This window comes from Pinus tabuliformis, chromosome X (assembly GCF_031772625.1).
Source record: "Pinus tabuliformis cultivar Carrire ecotype Pingquan chromosome X, CPIR1, whole genome shotgun sequence".
In the NCBI taxonomy this organism is placed as follows: domain Eukaryota; kingdom Viridiplantae; phylum Streptophyta; class Pinopsida; order Pinales; family Pinaceae; genus Pinus; species Pinus tabuliformis.
In genome coordinates, this window is record NC_142308.1 from 1254654985 (window position 1) to 1254668470 (window position 13486).

Genomic DNA, 13486 nt, shown 5'->3' on the forward strand with positions numbered 1-13486 from the left:
AATTGATTAACATAAGTCTTGGCCTAGATCCCACCAGATCTAGGTATGGTCGATTATCCTCCCATTCCTTGGATAGTTTGTCCTACCGGCCTCTCCGGCGAGCCATATTCACATCGCATATCATAGACGTTTGATACCATATCTTCAAATATTCTACTCTATGTCATACCACCTTTACCACATAGTCCCCATGTTTGACTTAGTGGGTGAGGATGATTCTAGACCTCCTCTAGTAGTTCATTCTCGTTTTCCTCTTCCCTTAATTCTTCACCAGGAACCATCATTCCAAGAAGCATTAAGGCCATCTTTAGACAAGTAAGGCCACTTTCCTGGAATTCGTAGATCTTGATTTCGATTTTCGGTTTGTACGCTACAATCTCCACAAGATTTAGGGCTTTTTCCTCCTCTCCAAATTCACCAAAGCTCAATGTGCAAATGAATTGAATTAGAGGGAAAACACCCTTTTATAGGAAAACCCCTAGTTTTTTTGTTGCCCATTGCGACCAAACCATAGCTTGGTTTGATGAGCCCTCAACACCGTTGGAAAGATTTCATCGAGCACTATAATGGGTCTCTCTTCATTTTTGATGATTTGACACTTCATCCGGAAGCCATTTTTCCAAGAAGGGTCACTTCGTCGCCTCTCAAAATCGAATTTCTTCATATGCGAAGCATACTTTGGCGACCACCTTCCCTTGGCACTTGTAATCTCACATGTCAATTTTCATCATGAGAAACCATCATTTTCTAATGTTTTCATTGTCCCCACCTGGCCTGTTCTGTGTGGCAGCATCATCATGTCACCCTTTTTCAGAGCATCTGCAATGAGTCACCTTTGCATCCATGAAGTCTGTTTCGTGTCCCATTGTATCATGTCACAGTATTCAATCCATATTTTCATACCATTCATCCCGTGTTGTCCATTTTGGCCTTCAGTCATAATGTCTACCATCCCCTCTAGAGTCGAGTTAGTCGCTACCAGGTCAACCATGCACTTTATGCTCTGACAAGGGAAGTCATCTGTTTGTCCCTCAATCCCATTTTCCCCATTTTCCCTGGTGTCAATCCATCAGTCACATTACTATTTTTCCTCGTACCTTAGTTGAGGATCCTCATTGCCTCACCTATGGCCAGCCCTATTCTGTCGACATCAACACATTTATTCTAGAAGAATGACCTAGAGGGCGGTTTATCTTCGTTCCAACTTCCACTCTTATTCGGTGCCTCAGATCAAGCAAATGGAATCATAATTTCCCTTTGACTTGGTTATTTCATGCTCGTGATTCATACACTTGATGGTCCAGTGATGCAACAGATTGTACCAGTGTTTCTCGGGTGTGTGTGAGATGTTTCAGACCTCATGAGGGGGTGGCCCTTCAGGTAGCCCACCACACGCCCATATGACTTCATATTGCGCTACAACCTCAAATGTAGTTCCACATATTTGATGGGTTTGGTTCTTGCCACTTGTAGCGCTCATAGCATGCATGTCTCCTTCAGATGATCCATTCAGTTTTGCAGAGCCCTTTCCTGTTTAGCAAGGCTTCTTTGGTTGTTCTACCCTCCCTCCCACCTATTTTTTAAGGGAAGGACCATTATATCTCATGTACTCAGATGTTATTGTATTCATTCCTAGCTCATGTTTTTCACAGGTGCATTATGTATATGGGATACATTGTATTATTTTCTGGCTCATTTATGCCAGCATGTCAAGTACCATTCAACATGTACTTTAGTGCTCAATTTCATTTTTCTGAGCGCATTATTATTTTTTTGTATCGAGTTATCTCAACATGTATAGGTATGCCTCCCTCGCCTCATTGAGATCAGGTATCACAACATAAAAGGAGACTTACATCAATTAGTTGGTCTCGCCCCCTCAGTCACTATCCTCTTTCAATTGAGCTCCATTAGTCTCTCTCTCTCTCTCTCTCTTTCTCTCTCTGACTCCTCTTCGGTGTTTAGTGATTGTCTTTACAATGTACTTCAATCATACGTTTTTCTCCTAATAGTCGTACGTTGGGGGGAAATCTGTTATCACCAAAAATTGATCATCTAGCCGTAACTTACTAGATGGATCAAAGTACACCATGTAGGTAAAATTGCTTTCACTATAATAAATTACTTAATAAACCACATTTGTTAAGTTATGTCTAGTTAGACCCATGAAGAATAATTAAATAAATCATTATTTATTTAATTATCTTTTAGGAATAATTAATTAAACCATTGTTTAACTAATATTCCTTGTCATATTTGACCAAGTCGTGAGAAATAGATAGATAAATAATTATTTATCCTATTTTTCTCTAGGAATAATTAATTAATCATTATTTAGTTATTATTCCTTGTCAAGTTTGACTAAATCCCCTAGGAATACTTAAATAAATAATTATTTGTTTATTATTCCTTAACCACATTCCTTGAGATGATAAATAAATCATTTATTTATTTATTATTTCTAAATAAAAGTATTTAACCAATATAAATATTTTTTCCCTCCAACCAAATATAATAAAATATTCCAAATGGTTAATTTTATAATTTGGTTAATAATATTTTATTATTTTCCATTATTCGAGAATAACCTAATATTTTGTTATAAATAGAAGGGTTTTACATTCATTCTTCACTTTTGATCATTTTCATTGTTGCACTCATTGTTGCAGCTTTGATTATTATCACTATCGCTCACCATTTGCCTTTTTCGTTTGAGTTCCCATTGAGCTCAAACATTTTGTTTGTTGGGTTTACACATTGTGGAGAAGAGAGAGACTCTACAAAGCTGAAGACATTGAGGATAACCAAGAATCCATCCCACAAAGGGGGACTGGTAACATTATTTGTTCCCTTCACAGGTGTCATCTAATAAAACATATTCGTTATATCTTGTTTCCATTGGATTATTGGAGTTATTTGTGCTTATTTTACTATTCTATTTCGCTATTTAACTATTTTTGCTACATAGATCAAGAGTTTGGCATGTTTTGTTTCTATCATTTGCTGCAGATATACACTGTTTTACAACCATTTTTACTATTAAGGTTGTTTGTCATCCACGGTCTAAAGTGGTTTCTTTTCGTACACCTTCGAGAAGAACTCTACAAAACACTTAATATGGCTAATAACTTCATTCTCTATGAGGATCAAATTTGTTCTCTTCTTCCATGCAAGGAAATTTGATGACCCAACCAGTTCATTGCTTTCCTTGCAAAATGAAGTCATTTTGTTGCTAGATTCAGACATAGATATAAAGATATTTACTTGTCAAGTGAAGATGCTCCTTTGATGATGATATCTTCAACTTGATGCCTTCTTTCTTTTGATGATGATTGATGATGTTTACTTCCTTTAAGATGACAATACTTCTTCTTCTATAGATGTCATTCTTCAAATGTGCTTGAGATGTGATCCTTTCTTTAAAGAGAGGGAGATCATCTTGATTTATTTGATGATTATGGCAATGATTCTTCTTGCTTCCATGGGATTTAGAAGTGTAGAATATGGAGATTTAAACATGCTTCAAATGTGTAGTTCTTCTTTTTGTGAGTGGAGGTAGGGTCCTTTAGGTCTTCTTCTCCTTGTGATGATGTGATCTTTTGAGATGAATACTCCTCTTTGATGCTTCTTTGTCCTCTTTTAATGATTTCTTTGTGCTTAACCCTTATGTATCCTTCTTTAATGATGTGATCTTCAAGTTGCCTCTTCTTAACTTGTCACCTTAGCTCTGATACCATGTTGACAAATCTACGACAGCTAGATTTGGGTGATTTCTCTTTACTTTGATAATTTCTTGTGATGCATTTTAATTAACTTGATTAGCTTCTTTTTTCTCTTGTTTATTATTAGTGTTCTTGATCATCAAACAAATACCAAACAATGAAGAACAATAAGACATGAGGACACAAGATATGGCTATAATCCAGGGCCAAAAACTCTCCTTGAGAGGAAAACCCACAAGAACTCTTCTCTTGTAGAGTTTAGGCTTCTGTGATCCATATCAAGTTTACAAAGGATTTTTCGGCGAAGATCACATGAGACATCATTTGTCGACGCGTTTCGAACCAACCAGTGTGGTTCATCGTCAGGACAAGTTGAAGAAACAGATCCAGCTTAGCAGGTTAAATAGACAGAGCAAAGCCTCCAACGGCTAAAAAGACAATAGCTACTTTTGACTAGGTCCAGGGATCAAAAACCCTATTATTAACCTGGGGGGCTAGACCAATAAATATAATAATAATATGATAAAAAAATATTAATAAATAATTAAAATAATAAAAATAATTAAACAGTTATGTACGATTAGTACCTAAAAATAATTCCTAATAATAGTTAGTTAAAGATAAATAATAAAAATTATATCTAGGAAAAAATAAATAAATAAATAAATAAATAATAAATAATAAATAAATAAATAAATAAATAAATAAATAAATAAATAAAAATTAATCTAGAGAGGGACTAGTCCCTTAAAAATAGCAATATTAATAAATAATTAAATTTTTTTTTTTTTTTTTTTTTAATAAATAATTAAAAAGCAAATAGGTCCCATCAGTAACTAAAATTAATTCAGAATTAAAATTCTATTCAATTATTAAATATAATTAAAATTATATAAAGTTATAATATATTTATTTAGTTATAAATAAAAATAAATAAATAAATTAATTAATAAATTATATAAATTAAAATTATATTTATTTAGTTATAAATAAATAAATAATAAATAAATAATAAATAAATAAATAAATTAATAAATAAAAATTAATCTAGAGAGGGACCAGTGCCTTAAAAATAATATTATGATAATAGTTAAATACCAATATTAATATAATTTTAATTTATATAATTAATTAATTAATTTATTTTTATTTATAACTAAATAAATATATTATAACTTTATATAATTTTAATTATATTTAATAATTGAATAGAATTTTAATTCTGAATTAATTTTAGTTACTGATGGGACCTATTTGCTTTTTAATTATTTATTATTATTATTATTTTTTTTTTTTTTTTTTTAATTATTTATTAATATTGGTACTTAACTATTATCATAATATTATTTTTAAGGGACTGGTCCCTCTCTAGATTAATTTTTATTAATTAATTAATTAATTTATTTTTCCTAGATATAATTTTTATTATTTATCTTTAACTAACTATTATTAGGAATTATTTTTAGGTACTAATCGTACATAACTGTTTAATTATTTTTATTATTTAATTATTTAATAATATTTTTTTATCATATTATTATTATATTTATTGGTCTAGCCCCCAGGTTAATAATAAGGTTTTTTGATCCCGGGACCTAGTCAAAAGTAGCTGTTGTCTTTTTAGCCGTTGGAGGCTTTGCTCTGTCTATTTAACCTGCTAAGCTGGATCTGTTTCTTCAACTTGTCCTGACGATGAACCACACTGGTTGGTTCGAAACGCGTCGACAAATGATGTCTCATGTGATCTTCGCCGAAAAATCCTTTGTAAACTCTTCTCTTCTTATAGAACTTCACATGAAGAATTCAAAGACCTATGACCCTTGACCAAGACTCCTCCAAGACCAAGTAAAACTTGTTCTCTTCTTACAAAGTCAACCTTTCCTTGTAGCAATAGCAATTTCTCCTTCGACCTAGCCTTCATACCTACAACCTTGGACTGCAACTTAGACTTGTAATTCTCGCCCCCTACTGTGAAACCCTAGATGGAACTTGTGAGATTTTTATGGTGATTTTTTCCTCCTCTCTCCTTCGCTTGAGATGACTTCTTCTTCTTGGAAATTCAACTTGCAAAGGAAACTTCTTTTAACCCAAAATTTGGCTCTTAATGATGATTGTAATCTGAATCGCTTGCAACATCAATGTGCCTTAGTTTTCCTTTTCATGTGTGAGGATGATGGCCCAAAATAGTTACAAAAAACTCGGATTCTTCTTCCTTAGAATTTTTTTCTTCTTTGTTGGTTCTAGGTCTCCTTATCATCACTTGATTGAACTTCTTGTAAGCTTCTTGGATTGTCTCGAAAGTGGTTGACTTCCCTCTTAGATATAGGCTTCTAAAGAGCCTTATTAGGTCGACATGCGATCTCTAGGAGGTTGACTTCATTGTTTGATAGGCTGAATTTTCGCTTGTACATTGACAAGGTCTTAGACGGTCTTTGACTCTAATTTTTAACCAAATAAATTTTTCTTTACAATATAAAACATGCCCAAAAGAGTCTTCCATACATGAAAATGACTCAATTGAATTGTTGACTTAATGACAATCCCTAGAAGCACTCAATGGGTGCTTGACCTATAAAAATAACCCTGAGCATGAAACCCATGCATCAAGAATGACAATAATAAATTTCTTTTTCTCTATATATCAAATACATAAAATCATTATTACATATGTCATTATGAAGGGCGAACCTAGTTACATATTTCAACACTCGCTCTTAACTAGGGAGTTATTCATAATCCATGCATGGTACTTGAACATTTTCAAATTTACGAATTCTTATAAGAAGAGTTAGATTGGTAAGACATCTCATAAGTTATATTATCAACTTATATCAAGGCATCTCATCATACCAACCAAGATTGTCACATAACAAGGCCTTGACTGACAACTCTATATCACCACAAGATCAGAGCACAAATGCAGACGAGACCAGTGATTTATAGACACCTAAATCAATGTCTCTTAGGGAACATACTCCACCTGAGTGTTTAAAGGGCATGTCCTTTTAGGACAATTCCTGTCTTGGAATAATACATCATTAAGGAATTTCCTCTTCGACTACCCTTACTTATTGGATGCCTTACCACATCCTTACAGAGTATCTGAATTAATCTCATATGCTTACTCATTCCTTCATTCTTTCTTCATGACATGAAGACAAGAATTTTGTGTCTATATCCCCCTCTCAGCTAGGGAGGATGTACTTATTCCTACAAAATGAATATACTCAAGCTCCCTCTTAACCAGGGACTTTCCAAGCACCCTCTTAACTAGGGACTTGTTTCCAATAATATCTCTCCGCTCTTTGGTGGAGATCATGGTACTATCAATTGCTTGTAGGGCTCCTCTTTCCAATGTCATGAACTTCACCTTTTTCATCATGGAGCATTCATCTTCTAGATTTTATTTTTAGGGCATCGACCATCTTCTTCGTCACTTTCCCTTCAATGAACCATAGTGTCGAACAAATATTCATGTCATCCCTATTTTGATTAGAAAGTGATCTTCTAGTCCACGTCTGGATTTTCTTCATACAACTACCTCTTCCGAGTCATGTTTCTTTCAGGATCTTCCATCCCATCACATGAGTACTAGTTGTAGTTGACATCTACAACTCACCTTTGGTAGATCTATAATAACCCAACAAAATGATTTCAAAAATTAAAATAATTATCAAACCAAAGTTACCTTTGTTAAGATGGCCTTTTGTCATGACATCAACTTTTCCCAACATCATGCACATGTATGAATCCATCTCCAAGACATTCAATATCAAGGGTATCCTTCTTTTTTAGGCTTTATCAAGGTCTTCATACCTTCTTCATGGAGATTTCATAGTTAATCCTTCTAGTTATCAGATGTTGATCACTTTATAGATGCATATTCCCACAAACTCTTCTTTCATCTTCACATATTATTTTTCCTCAAGATCATATTTACATGGTTCTTTCAACATAGGAACCATGATTGTCAACCACCTCATATTCCATATGAGGTCATATTATGTTGATTTCATCTTATCAATATGTAGAAGAGTTTCAGGCACATTTTCTACATTCCTTCATGCATCATTCTAATGGAAGTGATCCTTCTTCTTTGATAATTCTCATGAGATAGAGCATTCAACCATGTTATTTGCAGTTATATGATGACATGACTTTGATCTATTAAATATATAAATACATTTTCCTTATTTCGGAGACATCTTTCTAGAAGCTTCCTCTCCTTGCTTGAATATGAAAGGTGACACTTTCACTTGACACAACACTATCTCATGTAAATAATAATTTGACTAGCAACATATAGACATTACAAGACCTACTCAATAAGGAATTTGGCTTCACAAACACACTTTGTCTCAAACCTTACAACAGTAATGATACACTAGATGACTGACAAATACAACGCCGACCAAGAAGTGTCAAAAACCTGACAACATTCTCACTCACTCAAGATACAAATCATCAAGTAGCACGTCAAGACCTGCCTCAAATGTATACATCGAATATCATACGATTCTCTCTCATTACATTGGCAAATACTAGTAGCATTAAACACACAATGCTTTAGCAATTTAGGTTACTGGGTTTATGCATTAAACAACATCAATAATTCGATAGCATTGTCCCCTTAGCAACAACATATACAAGGTTCACGTGTCATGGAAATATAATGATCAATTTTAACCATCAGAAATACAATGATAATACCTTTCAAGGAAACTCTACACACATAGTCTACAACACAATGAGCTCGCTTAGTCATGTTGCTTCATTTCATGCACATAGATTTTTGTCTCATCGATCTCACAGCTACAACATCTCTCACCATCTGAAATTTACACAGGTGTAGGATACACACAATAATGCACATCTTCAATATACTAGTAGATATAAGACACTTGATTAATTACCATTACAAGAATTGGTCCGGTTTCTGACCGATAAAATAACGCTCAACTTCTTCTTTTCCTCTATGTAGGGGACAAAGGCACACTAGCCAGCTCAAGATGTGACAAGTCACACTTGTTTATTGCTATGTCTCGACACACAACCTACAAGAGTAAAACACATTCTACAAGTGCACTAGATCTATACTTATGACATAAGTATAGTGACATTCACACTTTGTCTATTGGCAAGCTACCCAACCACTCATAACTCTACTACATGTTTATACAATGCGCAGTGTCCTTTTCCTCCATATGCATAAAAAATACAAGTAGCCACAAATCATTACAATGATGCACATTGACTCAAATCACACTGACACTTTAATGGTTGCATGAACATTTTCGTTAATCCATCTCTCTTGCCACATCAATCTAATGATCCAAACTTCTAAACCAACATACTCAAAATTCATCATTGATCATGAGATATTACAATCACTAAGCTCAGTCACACACAACATATCTCAAGTGAACCCTTGATTTTGTTTATGTTCTCGGGTCATGTACACCAATACTCTTTCATATGAACATGAAGGAGATATGTGCTTTGTCTCTATGACTCCAGGTGCAATGAATTTGATCTACTATAGGACATGTTTACTTAAGTCCTTGTGATTTACGATGAAACCCTTGAGCATAAATCACACCAAAATGTTGCCATTTCATGATTTACATGAACCCACGTACACATGCATTTTGATCATACAGACTCAGTGAACCAAGGACGGTGTTGTCACATCCCTTCAACTAACATGATCACTTGTCATTCAATATGAAAGCCTTAGTATGCAAAGCAATTCATACATCACTCTGATATGTCTAACTCATTCCCCTTGGCCGTTGTGAAAGAAATACATGTCGACCTGCAATATTGGCCATGTTCTCAGTTAGACAATAGCACGACTAGTGTAACCCTCTATCCCGATTGCACACTTAATTTCATATCCACAAGTTGTTCATGCAGGCTCCTCTAATGGAACATAGACCTCAAATTACACGAATTCGACTTGGCAAGTAAATTTGATTTGGGAAATATTTTCGGCCCTCAAGGATTGATGATGAAACTTGGACCTTCAAAATTGAAAGAGAAACTCGACCCTGGAAATCATCTTCTCTTCAACAATAAATTTGAATTCCACTATGATTGATAATTTGGCTTCTGCAAATAGTTAATCCAACACAATACGAATCTCGACCTCAAATTCAAATTCACCTTCTAAAGAAATGCAACCATCTTCAGTATAAAATAACCCACAAACTTGGCCCTTCAAAACATAGAAAACTTAGAATCACTTTGATTTAGACCAACAGTTGGCCAAATTCATGCTTTGATACCACAGTAATATCTTAGTTTCATATTTCATTAAATATCTAAGATTTTACTATAGGAAATTATGTTGTATAATTCATTCATCAATTTGCATAAATTAAACCACGACATTAATGACAAACTATAAACTACAACTCAAATAGATAAGAAACACAAGCAACTAATCTCAACCTGATTTTATTGATATGAAATATAAAATTACATGCTAGTATAAAATAACTAGAAATTGGTTGAGATGAAATTCTCCAAACTGCTACAAATTGGATTTGACTTCTCCACTGAAACTAGAACTGATAGCACACATGTGAATTGTAGATGAATTCGCCAAGGGATGAGATAGGTTTTTACGTGATATCACCGAATCACCTAAGGGTTTTTTTACCTAGGGCTACTGAAGCTAAGAACCTGGTTGTCCAAACCTCACCACAAAGACACTGCATAAATCCAAGATGTCCCAATTGATCTCATCCTCCTCATTTTTAAAGGTTCGATATATAGATCTCTAATCTCCTAGAAGTATTTTATTTTGATTATTATAGTATTATTCTAGAAGATCCCCCTTGACTTCATCTACGTGAATTTTAATTTTATTTTATTTTACTTAAGTCACTTTTGGCCTTTTTCCTTCAATTCATATTTTCCCCCTTATTTTATTTAAGTGATAATATGGTAAATCACCCACCATACTTTCTTTGGCCACTGGAAGGACTTCTCATCATCTTATCTTGTAGATCTTCTCGCTTTGTTTCCAATGAGTTATTACACTAAGTTATTCCATCAATTATTCCTCCTGGAATGCCACCTTAAGCGTAATTAATTAAGTCATACTCAATAATAACCTTGTTTTATGGGAATTATTAGAATTCAATGAAACCAAAATTAACTCTTGTGGAATTGACCCTAATGGTGGAATATGCTAAGAAAATGTTTTTAGACCCAATAAAAATCCTCTGGGACCTTTGATGATGTAATCTTGCTCTTGTGACTTGGCCATCACATACCCTGGAAATCCATCCTAGCTATACTATAAGTGAAACTAAAAATGGGGACATTACATTGGAAAAAAGAGGAGTGCTAATATTATTTTCCAATATGCCTCCAAAGAAATATACTACACTAATTAAATCTACTAAATTCTAACCCTTGACTCACGAAGAAAGTGAAGACTTAGAATTTATGTTATCTCAATTAGAGAAGAAAGTTAATGAAATGGATGGTAGTATGTTGAAAAAGGTGGATTTCGCGGGTTCTCAAGAAAAGATTAATTGAGAAATGGAAACGAAGTTGAACGGAAATTAGGAAGAAACATAAAAGAAGACAAAAGGAATAGAAAAAAAGATGAATGAAAATAAGGAATAAATACAAAAATCCATCATTGCCATGGAAAATATTCTCTTCGAAAGTCTTCCTAAAAGGGATGTGGAGATCCAAGGAAAGCATGAACATAAGTTGAAGCATGTTGTTGAGAATCAATCTCATGTGGGGAGTATCTGATCGCAATTGGAGAGTACAAATTTTAAATTGCAAAACCACAAGCATGAACTTTCAATCCAAGATCCACATCATCAAGGCTTCAAGTAAACACCAAGGAAATACTACATTATGAAAATTGATATGAAGAAATTTGATGGTAATGATCCTATAATATGGATATTTTAGATGGAGCAATACTTTGATCTACACCAATTGGCATCCTCACAAAAGGGAAATATTGCATCCATGTTTTTATAACAAGACCAACACATATGGTATCAATGCCTGGGTGAAAGAAAAAAGGATTCTATTATATTTTGGTCCATTTTGACAGAAAAATTGATTACACATTATGGGAATATTAAGAGCAACACATTATTTATCCAATTTGTAAATCTCCGACTAAAAGTTTCAGTTATAGAGCACATTCAACAATTCCAAAAGTTGAGTCTTAGGGTAAAGAATATTTCAGAGGATAACTTCTTAGACCTATTTATGGGAACTTTAAAGGAAAACATCCAACACAAGGCGCATCTCATTGAAACTAAATCTCTAGAGCAAGCTTTCAATATGGCAATGAAAATTAAAAGTAAAAATATGGACACTAGAAAATTGGTCACTAATAACTATAGAGAAAATCATGCTCCCTTTCCTAAACCGACAAGGTTGACTCCTCGAAAAATGGATGAAAGAAGAGCAAAGGGACTATGTTTCAACTATGACAACAAGTATAGTAAAGGGCATAAATGCAATGAGAAAAAAATATTCTACATAGACTGTGAATATGAATAATATCAGCAATGGAAGATCTAGAGCTAGAAGAGACTACTCCAACAATCTCTTGCCATGCATTGGTCGACATAAGTACTCCACAAGCCCTCAAGATAGAAGGATATCTCAAAAGCAAAAGGGTATTAGTATTGATTGATTTAGGTAGTACCCATAACATCATCACTTATAAATTGGAAAAAATTCCTAATTGCTTTGTATATCTAGCATAAAATTTCAAGTGATGACTAAAGATGGAGGTACCATAAGTTGTTTAGGTAAGTTCCATAAGATTAAGCTAAATATGAGGGAGTCTTCATTGGTTAGGTCCATGATTAAAATCCAAATGGGTGGTAATGATGTTGTATGAGGGGTCTCATGGTTATAATCATTGGGAACAATGGCCCTTAATTTCCAAAATATTTTCATAAGGTTTTTGTTAGAAGGAAAGAAAATTGAGCTTAGAGGTACCCAAGGGAATCCTAGTAAAGTGATAATCTCTAACTCATGAAAAAATTGCTAACAAGGGGGCACCAAGGTGTAGTTGCACTATTGTGCTCATTAGATGTTCAAACATCTATATCATTTGCTCCAATGGATCTTTAAAAAGTTATCAGTAATCACGCTAAATTATTCAGAGAAATGCCTAAGGGTCTCCCACCTATCTCAGATCATGACCATACTATTCATTTGCAGCCTGGAAGTGCACCACCTAACAGTAGGCCTTACAGATATGCACATGCACCAAAGAGTGATATTGATCATATGGTTCAAGAAATGTTAGAAGTGGGCATCATTCAACCTAGCCAAGGTGCTTTCTCTCCACCAATGGTGATGATTATAAAAAATGATGGTTTGTGGCATATCTAGACTAGAAATAGCTAAACAAAATGACATTTAAAGATAACTTTCCTATTACTGTCGTTGATGAATTATTAGATGAATTACATGGAGAAATTTTCTTTACTAAGTTGGATCTTCATTCTAGATATCATCAAATCAAAATGAGGCAAGAAGACATTCCCAAAACAACCTTTAGAACACATGAAGGTCATTATGAGTTTTTGGTTATGCCATTTGGACTTACAAATGCACCTTCAACATTTCAAAGCTTGATGAATTATATTTTCAAACCCTTCCTTAGAATTCGTGCTAGTGTTTTTTTATGGCATAATAATCTACATCAAATCTTAGGAAGAGCATGTACAACATGTTGACAGGGTCTTGACACTACTAGAAGA